We start from the raw sequence: 13,906 nt of genomic DNA on the forward strand, positions 1-13,906 counted from the left end.
AGCTCTGTCTTGCAGGCCCTGCAGAAAGATGTCATTTCCCGCAGGACCCTGGTCTCTTGTGGCAGAGCGTTCCACCAAGTCGGGGCCAGTACTGAAAAGGCCCTGGCCCTAGTTGAGACCAATCTAACCACCTTGCGACCTGGGACCTCCAAAATGTTGTCATTTGTGGACCTTAAGGTCCTCCGCGGGGTATACCAGGAGAGGCGATCCCGTAGGTACGTGGGTCCTAGGATGCACAACCAGCGTACATTTCCCACAAAAGAGGCACAAAACTTTTGATTCCTGGGTATGCTGAAGCTATCCAATATTAGAAGCACTCCGCTAAATCTGCCTTTGTAAATATTATGGTTTGAGTGGATGAATACTTAGTACAGCGTGTAATGGAACAAAACAACTGATGCACTGATACGTACAAACAATGTGAAAATATCTATAAAGAATAGTTTGTACTTCCAAAATTTCTGGTGACCTTGTAAATCAGGATTGCTTGTTGGATGGATGGCTTTTGTTGTTTCTGAATATCCAAATATAGCAACAGTCCTATTTAGAGCACAATTGCCTATCCATGCCCATGTTTGATATCAGTGCTAGGGGAAGTATGTAACACAGAGAGCATTAACAGATGTCTTCATTGCTCACTACTCCTTTTCAGACTCCAATGGAATGATGATCAAGACACTGGCAAGGACATGGCTTTGACACTTTATGAGATTATTTCCTACCACAAATCCAAGCAGTCTTATGGCGGATTTAATTTATGCCAGATGGCCATTCACTCTTCCAGCTCTTAGAACTGCACCTCACAGAAAACCTTCTTCCTTGGTAATATTTTATCTGACCCAATAGGCCAGCTCAGGACTACATCACACAGCGATTTACACTTCTAAGTGTCATGCTGAGTGTTTGGAGCTGAACAAGGACAAACAGGCAAATTTTGTGGTGGCTTATTTGCTGAGGATTTGTTTGAAACTTGTGAATGCCATACATCTTTAAAGGACTGGGATTACCCTACCTGACTAATCAGGAAAGAGAGAAATCTTAGAAATGAGACAATTATGGAAATCAGGAAGCAATTTAATTGTCTGGAAACATCTTAATTGGGATGAATATCATTTTCTTAAATGTATCATTTTCTTAAAGTAATAGTGTTACTGGGGGGTGCATAATGAAAAAAGAGCTTTTAAGTACAACTTAGCTATTGAAATTAAATATGTGAAATAAGACATGTATGCTTAGTGCTGACAATAATGTGATTAAACATGCTAGTTACCATTGCTGTATAATGTGAATCGGGAATTGCTTAAACTTGTCTATTAGTATTAGGTGCAACTCTCTATACACTTACCTGGGAGTAAGTCCCTTTGAAATATCTGGTGCTTACATCTGAGTAGACCTATATAGGATTGCAGTGTAGATCTATTCAGGGGTGGGGAAACAACAAGGAATGGCTAATATATTCATGCATTGCCACCCACTTTTAGAGGTAGAATGCTGCGCTTGATGAACCTTTGGTCTAATTTAACAGGGTAATTTAAGAAGAAACACTAATGCAGCAAAAAGCATTTCTAAGACTTGCTGCCTGATTCTGAGCAGAAGTGAACACCCCCCAGACCAGTAAAATGAAATTATTTTGTATTTCAAGTCTATTTATATTTCTCTGCTGGCATTCTGTTATGCTGTATTTTTCTGAATTGTTTTCTACACATTTTTATTTGCTTGTTCTATTTTATTTAAAATGTCTCTACCTCAGTGGAGGAACATCTGCTTTCCATTTGGAAGGTCCCCAGTTAAATTAACAGACTCTGTAGGGAGGATTGGGGGAGAAACCCCTGGAGAGCTGCCATAAAGACAATACTGAGCTGCATGGGCCAATGTCCTGACTGTGTAGCTTCCTATGTTCCTATATCTTACCTGCTCTTTTTCCAAAGATTCAAGGGCAGTATACAAAAGTGTGAATAAAATTAATTCATGTGACATAAAAATGCACTTTGAAACCACTTTTAAAACCAAAAAATGATCATAAAAAATACAAAAGGACAAAACTACCTCCCTAAATGCTAAGAACAGAAGACAATTCCAAAAATCATCTGCAAATTAAATTGCCTAAGCTAATAGGAAAGTGTCGACCTAGCACTGTAAAACTTGTAATGTTAGCTTGTAATCCTTCTAAGCAATGCTATTTTTCTAGAAAAAGAGGTGCCAGAACTTACCATGATCTCCCTTGTTCTCTTATATCAGGAGCCAACAAACTTTTTCAGCAGGGGGCCGGCCCACTGTCCCTCAGACCTTGTGGGGGGCCGGACTATATTGGGGGTGTGTGAACGAATTCCTAGGCCCCACAAACAACCCAGAGATGCATTTTAAATAAAAGGGCACATTCTACCATGTAAAAACACGCTGATTCCCGGACTGTCCGAAGGCTGGATTTAGAAGGCGATTAGGCCAGATCCGGCCCCCAGGCCTTAGTTTGCCTACCCATGTAGACTTACACAGTCAAACCTCGGTTGTAGAACATAATCCATTCTGGAAGCCCGTTCGTCTTCCGAAATGTTCAACAACCAAGGCCCGGCTTCTGATTGGTTGCAGGAGCTTCCTGTGCTCAAGCGGAAGCTATATCAGACGTTTGGCTTCCGAAAAACATTTGAAAACTGGAGCATTTCCTTCCAGGTTGTTGGCGTTCGGGAGCCGAAATGTTCCAAAATGAAGGCGTTCAGGATCTGAGGTTTGACTGTAATGGCAATGGTGCCCACCTGAGAGGTTCCAGAATGGTGTTCTGGCAAGTTCCAGCTGAAAAAAGCCCTGTTTCTAAGCTTGTAATGTGACACTCTCCATCCTGGTGTTCTCTAGAAGGTTTGAACTACACTCTCATGAGCCCTAGCCAGCACAGCCACGCTGGCTGCAACTGATGGGAGCTGAAGTCCAAAAACATCTGGCGGGCACCAAGATTGGGAAGGCTGCTGTAATGTTGGTTATTATTTTTATGGAAAGGCACTTCACGCTTAACCATGACTAATAAACATATAGATAATACCTTGTTAGTATTAAGGAGAAGAACACAAATTACAGCTGGCATCTATTTAATGGAGCATGTAGGACTTGCACCCAATAATGGGTGCCTATAATTTTCCTATCTATGATTATTTTTTCACAGTAAGTTCTACTGATTGCAATGGGACTTACTCCATAGTGAGGTTGGAATTTTGTTACCTCTGGCAAACATGCCTCTCATCACAAGGTTTGCTACACAACATCAGCAGATGTGGTATTTGCCCACCCAATTATTCTCAGCTGTAAGCATCCCTTCCATTAGGTGTTATCAACCTGCAGGCATATGTTTGCTGAGGTCATGTGTAGTTCTGAAACTGATTTAAATGGTTAAATGAAGATATGGGAATATGGTAGCTTATATGATTGCATCAGGAAGAGCTATGCAGGATATTGGAAACAGAAGAAGGTTTTGTTAATTTTCTGGCTTCAGTGCCATATGGCACAAAATGGGGTGTAAAACATAAATGTGCTTAGACATCAGAAATTAAAGTTCCTACAAGCAGAGAGTCATTAAATAAGAGAATGCTGCAGTTTCCAAGATATACTGACAATGCTCAGGAAAACGATAGGGCAAAAGGCAGATTCCCTTTATACAAATAAATCAACCCTTTTTTGTATTCTGTAAAAAAAGATCTCAAACAGATATGAAAGGATACGTTGTCTCTTTATTATAAAAGACACATTTTAAAATAAATTGAAGGTGCACTATTTGGCTGCGTAAAAGACTGAAATTAAAACCAGATATGTTTTCTAGCAGCCAAATGCTAAAGGTATCATAGCAGCAAATAGCCGTTTATGATGGGGTGCAAGTAATGAAATTACAACTTCCTGTATTATAATTGCTTTATGAATCTAAAAGCAAAAGCCAAAAAGGATATACCTGAATAGTCCTGCTGTAAGTTTCAAAGGAAAATCTAGCTGTGCCTGCTGTGACTGGCTGCTCTGGCTTCACAATAATCCTGGTCTCTCTCTTGGGTCCTGGCCCCTTTGGCTGCCACTGATTTGGAAGCAGTGATGTCACAGTTTGAGCCTTAGAGAAGGACTTTGAGCAAAGCTTTGATTATGAATTCTGGCGTCTGTGATCAACTCATGGAAGATAATCCAAAAGAAGTATCCAGGGCTTTTTAGTGACATATGCACATCTGAGTAGTCATGGAGCCTTTTTTGAGACAGACAATCCTCTTAGACCCAGTGTGCTCCACTTCTAAAAGTTAGCTTGCAAAGAAGCCCATTCATTGTTGATAGTTATTCTTGATAATTTGCAGTTATAACATGTGTTTATACTGTGGGATGTGAAACACAGAGCAGTCAAATACAACATTCTCATAGTGGACATGTTTGTACCAGCCAGTTGGAACTTCCTGTTTCCTCCTAGGCTGGGACAAACTTCCTCCACATGTGACTAGAGGTGGGCGTGACCCTACCTGTGCAGGTAACATAAGCACAAGGCTGGCTACCATCTCTCTCTCTTCTTCATCTTGCTTTCATTGTAGAAGCATCAGCTACTTAGCCTGAGATGCTCTCTTGGCCTCCAGCCAAGAGAGGACAAAGGAACTATCTCCTTATGTGATAGATTCCAAGTGTATATATTTTATAACTTAAGTCTGCCTTCTGGGATCCATCTGTGAACAGAATGTGTGAGTAAACTATTTTATACCTTTTATACAAGACTGTCTCGTGTCTATTCTTTTTAGGAGGGAATAAAGGGGAATTACCAGCAATCTTATTTTAGAGGCTTAAACACGCCTGGCAACAAGTTATCCGCTGTGTAAGTTTAAAAGGGGAGTGTTACTCCACTAAATTATAGAACTTGCTAATGCAAGTTGAGAAGGATATTATTAAACAATATACGGTATCCTCTCCTGCCTCCCTGAACATTCCCACATATATTTATTTCTAAAGCTTCCTTGCAGTTCAAGAATGAGTGGCTCTATTTGCATAAAAGTATACATACAGTGGTACCTCGGGTTACATACGCTTCAGGTTACATACGCTTCAGGTTACAGACTCCGCTAACCCAGAAATAGTACCTTGGGTTAAGAACTTTGCTTCAGGATGAGAACAGAAATCATGCAGTGGCAGCACAGCAGCAGCAGGAGGCCCCATTAGCTAAAGTGGTGCTTCAGGTTAAGTACAGTTTCAGGTTAAGAACAGACCTCCAGAACGAATTAAGTACAGAACCCGAGGAGTATTATACCCTTCCCTCTTAAAATTCTGATTGGGTAAAGAGTTAGCCCCTTTCAAAATGTGTGTTTGCACATGCATGGATGTGCTTGCCTTTTGAGACTACCCAGAACTGGGATAGGAGCATGAGCCAGTACAGATACAAAAAGAACAGTCATCTCTGCCAGTTGCACAGCACAGAACAGCGACAGCAATGGGCAGAAGAGCCTGTATAATGTACTTGCCAAGCATAGATTGCAGTAAACATTAATTCAAGCCACTCTGTGAATCACATCAGCTGGGCAGGATCAAAGGAATCTGATATTATGCATTTTGGTTTCTTCACTGGACTAATGCTTTGCAGTTCTGTAAGGAATTACCTATCTATTGGTACACTGCTATCTAGGGTGCTCATTTACACATCACCAGAAATGAGGAAATGCATCAAACACACACAAAAAAGGCCAAAGAGGACAAATATGCCATTGCATAAGATTGACATATGTTGATTCATATGTATAGATGCAAACGTAGAAATGCATTACCCTTCAAATAGAGGTTGCCTTCGAACAGAGGGCTTTCCTCTGTAAAGTAGGACACATGAACAACTGTCATCAATAAAAACCTTTTTTGCATGAAAAACTCAACCAGAAGTTTCTTTCTCTGCACAAGCATCAGGATAAATGCAACCTCATTGTTTATATATGGCCTATATATAGCTACTTTGGACATTTGTGCCCAAAGTTACTTGCCTGTTTCCTTATTTGCTACTTTATTTGCTTTTTCATTTTGCTTGCAACCAGATCTTCTATAATGACACTATATGATACTGTAATTAAGAATTACAGATCTAACAGCATCAATTAAGTATGCATAGAGGGTTCTCTTTCTTGAAACAAAATGATATAATGCGATTAACTCTCTTCCTTGAATGGATAATTTCTCTTCTCATGAATAGTGAAGCTGCCCGGAGACCTGTTGCTAGTCTCCCTGGAGCTAAAGAATTAAAAGTTTGCCACTGTAAAAACAAAATGCCACACCCAATGGACCACCAGTTTCCCCCAGCACAAACATGTTTTATGGTACTAAACATGGTGCTATCGTTCATATAGCCCTTTAAAAATGAGCTAAATCAAACCCATAGGGAACCCCCTCCAAAAAACGGAAGTGTTCTCCCTCTCCCTCTTTATTTGCTTTTCTGTTTTACCATGTCATCAATGCATTGTATGTTACAGTCAAACACATGTTAGTAAGAAAGAGAAAAAGAAACATAAGTATAAGACATATATCTGTAAATAATAATAGTAACATAACTTATTCCTCCAATTTAATTGGATCTTATGAACCTTAATTTTAACTCCCCTTCCACTCTTTCTCTGGTTTCCTATCTGTTGTCTTTTTGACGGCATTTTCTTATTCTACGAAATTCTTTTCATTACCTTACAACTATCCCACTTTGTCACATCTGCTACTGAGTTCTGTTTTTTCGGTCTATTACATTTATTTTCTTGTTATAATATTTTTCCATATATTCTACATATAATGTCCAGTCCTCTTTTAAATTCTTATCATCTTTATTTCTTAATCTATGTGTCATGCTGGAAAGTTCTGTATATTCTAATATTTTAAGGTGCCATTCTTCTCTTGATGGTACTGTATCTGTTCTCCACTTTTGTGCTGCAAGAATTCAGGCAGCTATAGTCATGTACATCCGTTGAGTAGTTTGGTTTTTTAGGATTACTGTTGTTATTATTCCCAGAAGGAAAGTTTCTGGGTTTTTAGGAAACATTCTTTTAAACATTTTCTTAAGTTCATTATAGACCATCTCCCAGAATTCTTTTATTATTCAACAAGACCACCATAAATGATAAAATGTGCCAATTGTTTCTTTACATTTCCAGCATAGGTCAGTTTTAGTTCTAGTTTTAGCTAATTTACTTGGCGTCAAGATCCATAACTGTGATTTTAAAATTTGTTTTTCCACAATTGTTCCCACAGGTTTGGATCAATATTATGACCCACATCTTGTGCTCATTTGCTCATAGATGATTTCACAAATTCTTCTTTAGTTTCTCGATCTAATAATATCCTATACATTTTAGATAATTTTTTTAACTCTAGATCTTAATATTTGGTTTTCAAATTGTACTGGTTTTTCTGCAAATCCCAATTTATTACCTACATTAAATTTTGAATTGATTTGATGATAGTTTAGCCAGTCAGAAACATATTTTTAATCTCTTCAAAAAAAATTTCATTTTTGGTTCTCCTTCTGAAAAGTCTAACAAATCATTATAGGTATTCCAGTTATCACTCTCACCCCCCCCCCCGTCTCAGCTTCTAGTGGGGATAACCACCTTGGTGTTTTGTTTTCTAATAAATGTTTGTATTTTCCTCACACCCTAATTAAGTTTTTACCCCCTAATAACATGGTTGGCAAAGCTTTTACGTATTCCTGCTTTGCCAGCCGTGTTCGACATCGTGACGCTCCAAATCTAGCAGTTGTGTGTTTTCTAGCTGTATCTAGTCTTTTATCCAACACAGGCAGGCGGCTTCAAAATACAATTCCAAATCTGGGAGTGCGAAACCTCCTCTGTCTTTTACATCAATTAGAATCTTATGTTTTATCTTAGGTCCCCCCCCCAAAAAAAATAAAGGTATTTTCGCCAATCTTTTAGGCACCATGTGTCATTAAGCATTGGGATTGTGTGGAATAAAAATAGCATTTCCATTTTATTCCAACGAAAGTGTTCTCATAACACTTGTCCTTGGTGCTGAAGATTGCAGAGCCTTGAGTGGCTCCAAAATTATAGCTAGTGTGCAATGCCTGTGGACAGAAACATAGCAGAGACTGACCACAAATGCTGTGTGGCATTGGGGGCTGGACTAATAGAAAGTATACATATGATGCCTATAAAAAACAAGAGCCTGCAGACCTGCCTTTAGTCTTCCATCTCCATTAACAGGTCTATCATTTACAGATCCTTTCGCATATGTGAAAAATGGGAAGCTAGCTCTTTGCATTCTTGCTTCTATCAACCTTAAGCCACTAAATACTGGTTTTGATTCTAAATTGGTCTCTTGGTTATTATTGTTAGCAGTAACAAATAAAAAAAGAATGTAATAAATAATAATTGAATATTCTATGTTGTTGTTGTTTAGTCGTTTAGCCGTGTCCGACTCTACGTGACCCCATGGACCAGAGCACGCCAGGCACTCCTGTCTTCCACTGCTTCCCGCAGTTTGGTCAAACTCATGCTGGTAGCTTCGAGAACACTATCCAGCCATCTTGTCCTCTGTCCTCCCCTTCTCCTTGTGCCCTCCATCTTTCCCAACATCAGGGTCTTTTCCAGGGAGTCTTCTCTTCTCATGAGGTGGTCAGAGTATTGGAGCCTCAGCTTCAGGATCTGTCCTTCCAGTGAGCACTCAGGGCTGATTTCCTTCAGAATGGAGAGGTTTGATCTTCTTGCAGTCCATGGACTCTCAAGAGTCTCCTCCAGCACCATAATTCACAAGCATCAATTCTTCGGCGATCAGCCTTCTTTATGGTCCAGCTCTCACTTCCATACATCACTACTGGGAAAACCATATATTCCATAGTCTAACCCAATTAAATATTCTGTTCTGGCCTGCTCCTGTGTAAACTCCCTTAAGGAAGTAGGGTTTGGCAGTTTGCGGCATACAATCACCATAGCAGGCAATTATTATTCCCATTCTACAGCTGAAAGTAAAGGCTAAAAGGAAGCAATTTGCCTTAACGTATCCAGAAAGTCCAGTACTGATACAGTGCGAAAAGATGATGCATCTCCCACAAGCTTCAGTTTGGTGCTGCTTGCCAAGTTCTTCAAAGAACTAAATAAACATTTAAATTCTTTATGAGAGTTGTAGTTACCTCCATTCTTTAATGTAGTAAAGATGCCCATTGAAATACACAACAAAGTTCTTTTTCTGAACATCAAAGCTGCGTTAAGAAGAGTTCCTACTCTTTAGGAAACAAAAAATGGATATGTATGACTGATCCCCTAGAGGGCAGTATGACCTAAATTAAGCTGAATCGTTCAATTAGCATTCCCCCCTCCAAGGATCCGCTCAGTTGTCTCACTTAAAGAATTACTTTCCCAAATCTGCCTGGTGAAAGTTATTTTTTGATCCCAAATAACAGCAGAAGGATTATAAATGCTTTGCTCATAAAATAACAAGCTGCAAAAATAAATATTTTGAGTACTGTTCAAATATGCTCCATATGCTAGTTCATTTTCAAGTCATAACCTGGTCTGTGACTCCCATTCCATTTATGATCCAAGGTTAGGCACTTGATGCAGCAAAGATATTGTATTAAAGCTCAGCAAATATAGGCCTGGCCAGAAGAAGAAGAAGAGTTTGGATTTGATATCCCGCCTTTCACTCCCTTTAAGGAGTCTCAAAGCGGCTAACATTCTCCTTTCCCTTCCTCCCCCACAACAAACACTCTGTGAGGTGAGTGGGGCTGAGAGACTTCAAGGAAGTGTGACTGGCCCAAGGTCACCCAGCAGCTGCATGTGGAGGAGATCCCCAGATTAGGAGTCTACCGCTCTTAACCACCACACCACACTGGCTCTCTATTCTAGGCCAGTGCCTAGAATAGAGACCACCTGGGAATCTTAGGTACCCTGGATTCCGTCATGTGATATAAATGATGTTGTTTTCAAGAAGTATATTTAGCCATGAGTAAAAACTGGATTCAGCCTGAGACCCAGAATATGTTCTTGGTGTTAGGGTTCAGCCTTGGAACATGCTGCAATGATAAGAAAGAAGAGTGTGTTATTATTTTGCTTAATGTTGCTGTATAATAATATAATGTACTGTGATTGTAATGGATGGTGATAATTATGTGGCTACCCATGGTTCTTTATCGAGAACCTTAGAATCTAACAGCTGACAATCAGAAGGGGCAGGAAGAGGGAGGAAGAGAGGTAAAAGGGGGAATAATTTACTTGCCTGTACTTATGGCTCTCATTCCTAACTAAAACTAAGCCTAGCACACATGCACAATAGGTGGCCCTTACTACTTGTTTTATATAAAAATAAAAAGGTAAAAGGTTAAGTCCAGTCAAAGGCGACTATGGGGTTGTGGCGCTCATCTTGTTTTCAGGCCGAGGGAGCCGCTGTTTGTCCACAGACAGCTTTCCGGGTCATGTGGCCAACATGACTAAACCGATTCTGGTGCAACAGAACACCGTGGCAGAAACCAGAGTGCACAGAAACGCTGTTTACATTCCCGCCACAGTGGTACCTATTTATCTACTTGCACTGGCATGCTTTTGAACTGCTAGGTTGGCAGGAGCTGGGACAGAGCAAAGGGAGCTCACCCCGTTGTGAGGATTCGAACCGTCAACCTTCTGATAGGCTTCTCCCAAATGTCTCATGGTGCAGCCCATACAATCTTAAACCATGCATGATGCACATGCACAAGAACACCCTGGAGATATAGGTAGCTATTATTGCCATTTTACAGGTGGAAGCTAAGGCAGGGTGCTAGAAGGAGGGGTCAGGAATGATGCCACCAAACTTTCAGAACAAATGCATCTCTCTTCCTCTTGGTTTCCCGACAAGTCTGAAATTAATAGGGACAATTATTCTACTTTTTAAAAAGAAGGAATAGCCCACAGCATTTCCGGAACTTAACAGTCATGGGATCAATAACCGATTAAACTTTAGGACAAGCAGTGGATAGTAAGCATAAACTGGGTGTCTTCACAACGGAAGTAAACAAAGTTGTGTTCCTCAAGGATCTTTGCTGGTGATGATTTGCAGACAGATAAAAGGACAAAGCTCTTTCTTACTTGTCAAATAGCTACTGATGCTCTCAAGCATGAGTTAAATTGGGACAGAACTTGTAATAGTGTGCAATTTTGGAATGAGTGCAGATGTGTGTCCCAGGATCTCACAAGCCACTCCGGTGTGCATTTTTCTTATTATTATTTTAAGTTTTTATTAACGATTTTCTTGGGTTACAGAAGCACATACATCGCCTCTATTTTCAGATCATAAAGTCCTTTAAGACAAAGCAGGGAACCTGTGACCTACTCTGATCCCCACGCTGTGCCTTTCCAAGGTCCTTTCTACCTTCACACGTTGGCTAATTTAGGTAAAGGGACCCCTGACCATTAGGTCCAGTCGTGGACGACTCTAGGATTGCATCGCTCATCTCGCTTTATTGGCCAAGGGAGCCAGCATACAGCTTCCGGGTCATGTGGCCAGCATGACTAAGCTGCTTCTCGCAAACCAGAGCAGTGCACGGAAACGCCATTTACCTTCCCGCTGGAGCGGTACCTATTTATCTACTTGCACTTCATGCTTTCAAACCTCTAGCTTGGCAGGAGCAGGGACTGAGCAACAGGAGCTCACCCTGTCGCGGGGATTCGAACCGCCAACCTTCTGATCGGCAAGCCCTAGGCTCTTTGGTTTAACCCACAGTGCCACCCGCATCCCATGGCTAATTTAGGAACAACCCATAATTTCAAAGGTTACAGATTAGCTTCTGTAACGCTGAAAAATCACAGTTGAATGCTTGGTTCTTTATGCTGTTAGTTATCACATTGCTTCCACTATGTGTTCAAACTCTCTGTTGTTGTAGGGAAACCATAAAAGTTAACTATGATCTCTTAAAATTAAAAAAAATACTTTTACAGAGCTACTGTTGTAGAAATGTATATCAGAGTTATTATCAGGATATATGGCAATGTATGAAAATGTTGTTTTGTAAACAATAAACCGCCATGCCTGATGCTTTATTTGCTTGTTAGCTGGCAGGCATTTCTTCTGAATGCAAATTTCTTAGTGACAATCTTTGTGACACAGATGGCCCACTCACCTGCTTCATTAAAGCCTGTTTAGAATACAGGGCTTAATATAGACTTTAGTCAGGGTAAAACCATGTACAGCTAATTTGTAATGATCATATCAACTAACAAACACATAATCATGAAGCTCTTAAAATGTATTAAAATTCAGATCTCTCCATTAGCAGCCTCGCTTCATTAACATATTAATAGACAATGTGCCTTTTATAATTAGCTTGTATTTTCTTTGCATCGTTGAAGATAATTCCAGGAGGGTTTATGGAAAAGTTCACATTTTCTCCACAGAGGAGTAGTGCAGCATCCAGGGGTCCCCAAATCATTATGGGGGTTTTTATCACCTTTTCTTTCCTTCCCTCTTTCTCCACTCATCCACCATATTACCTGATCAATAATAAAAGCCGTTTCCTCCAGAAGATGGACTTAAGGACATAAACCCTATGCAACAGGGGAGCAAGGCACTTGTAATAGTATATTTTCCTGACTAGACTGTGTCCATTGGTTAAGATCAGCTAGGGATTTTAACCATCTTTGGTTGAGGGCCGTTATATGGCAACATAGGTAAGAGCATTCTTGTTAGGAAGCACCCCAGTTTTGGAACACCCTCTCCTTTGTGATATGGCTAGCACTTTGCTCTTCTAAATTTTAGATGACAGCTGAAGGCAAGGATTTTTTTATTTGCCCAAGACTGTGGTGGAAACTGATGGCGCTACTGGTATTTTTTGTTGACTGGTAGTGACTCACTGCCTTGTTTTTAATCATTGTTTTGTGGATTTGAAACTATTTTACTTGCCAACTGCTCTGAAATGCCTTTGTGGTAAATGTGTGTGTGTGTGTGTATACAGTATAAAAGAAATAATAAATAAATAAGAAGAGCCCTGCTCTAGTGCTGCCTCTCCTAGCACTTGAAATTGATCTAAATCTTGAAATTCAGTCTTGAACTCTGGTTACGTTTTTTGATTGCAGCCACCAGAATGGAATCAGTGGCCAGGTGCATCTTCATATGCAAGCATGGTTTGTTAGAACATGGGAAATGGCATTGTTAGAACAATTGACTCAACACAATAGGATGGTAAGGGGGTAATGTGAGAAAGATAAATTGATAAGTACATAGCATTTGTTCATTGAATATATAAGCAAATCAGTATAGTCAATGCTGTGTCATGCTTCACTGTGGAGAGGTCTAATCCATGAATTTGGTTTTGTTTTGTCCTGTTCTGCTTGTGTTTATTGTTCTTCATTGAAAATCAATAAAAATAAAATGCATTTTTTAAAAAAGAATAATAATTCTCCTGGAACATACCAAAGCTCCATCTGGTCCAGCATCCTGTTATCACAGTGGCCAACCAGAGCTTGATTAACCAGTAATTGATTAATTAACTAAAGGAATCATAGAATAGAATCATAGAATCATAGAGTTGGAAGAGACCACAAGGGCCATCGAGTCCAACCCCCTGCCAAGCAGGAAACACCATCAGAGCACTCCTGACATATGGTTGTCAAGCCTCTGCTTAAAGACCTCCAAAGTAGGAGACTCCACCACACTCCTTGGCAGCAAATTCCACTGTCGAACAGCTCTTACTGTCAGGAAGTTCTTCCTAATGTTTAGGTGGAATCTTCTTTCTTGTAGTTTGGATCCATTGCTCCGTGTCCGCTTCTCTGGAGCAGCAGAAAACAACCTTTCTCCCTCCTCTATATGACATCCTTTTATATATTTGAACATGGCTATCATATCACCCCTTAACCTCCTCTTCTCCAGGCTAAACATGCCCAGCTCCCTTAGCCGTTCCTCATAAGGCATCGTTTCCAGGCCTTTGACCATTTTGGTTGCCCTCCTCTGGACACGTTCCAGTTTG

The sequence above is a fragment of the Podarcis liolepis genome (assembly GCF_965112155.1).
Source record: "Podarcis liolepis genome assembly, chromosome: 1".
In the NCBI taxonomy this organism is placed as follows: Eukaryota; Metazoa; Chordata; class Lepidosauria; order Squamata; family Lacertidae; genus Podarcis; species Podarcis liolepis.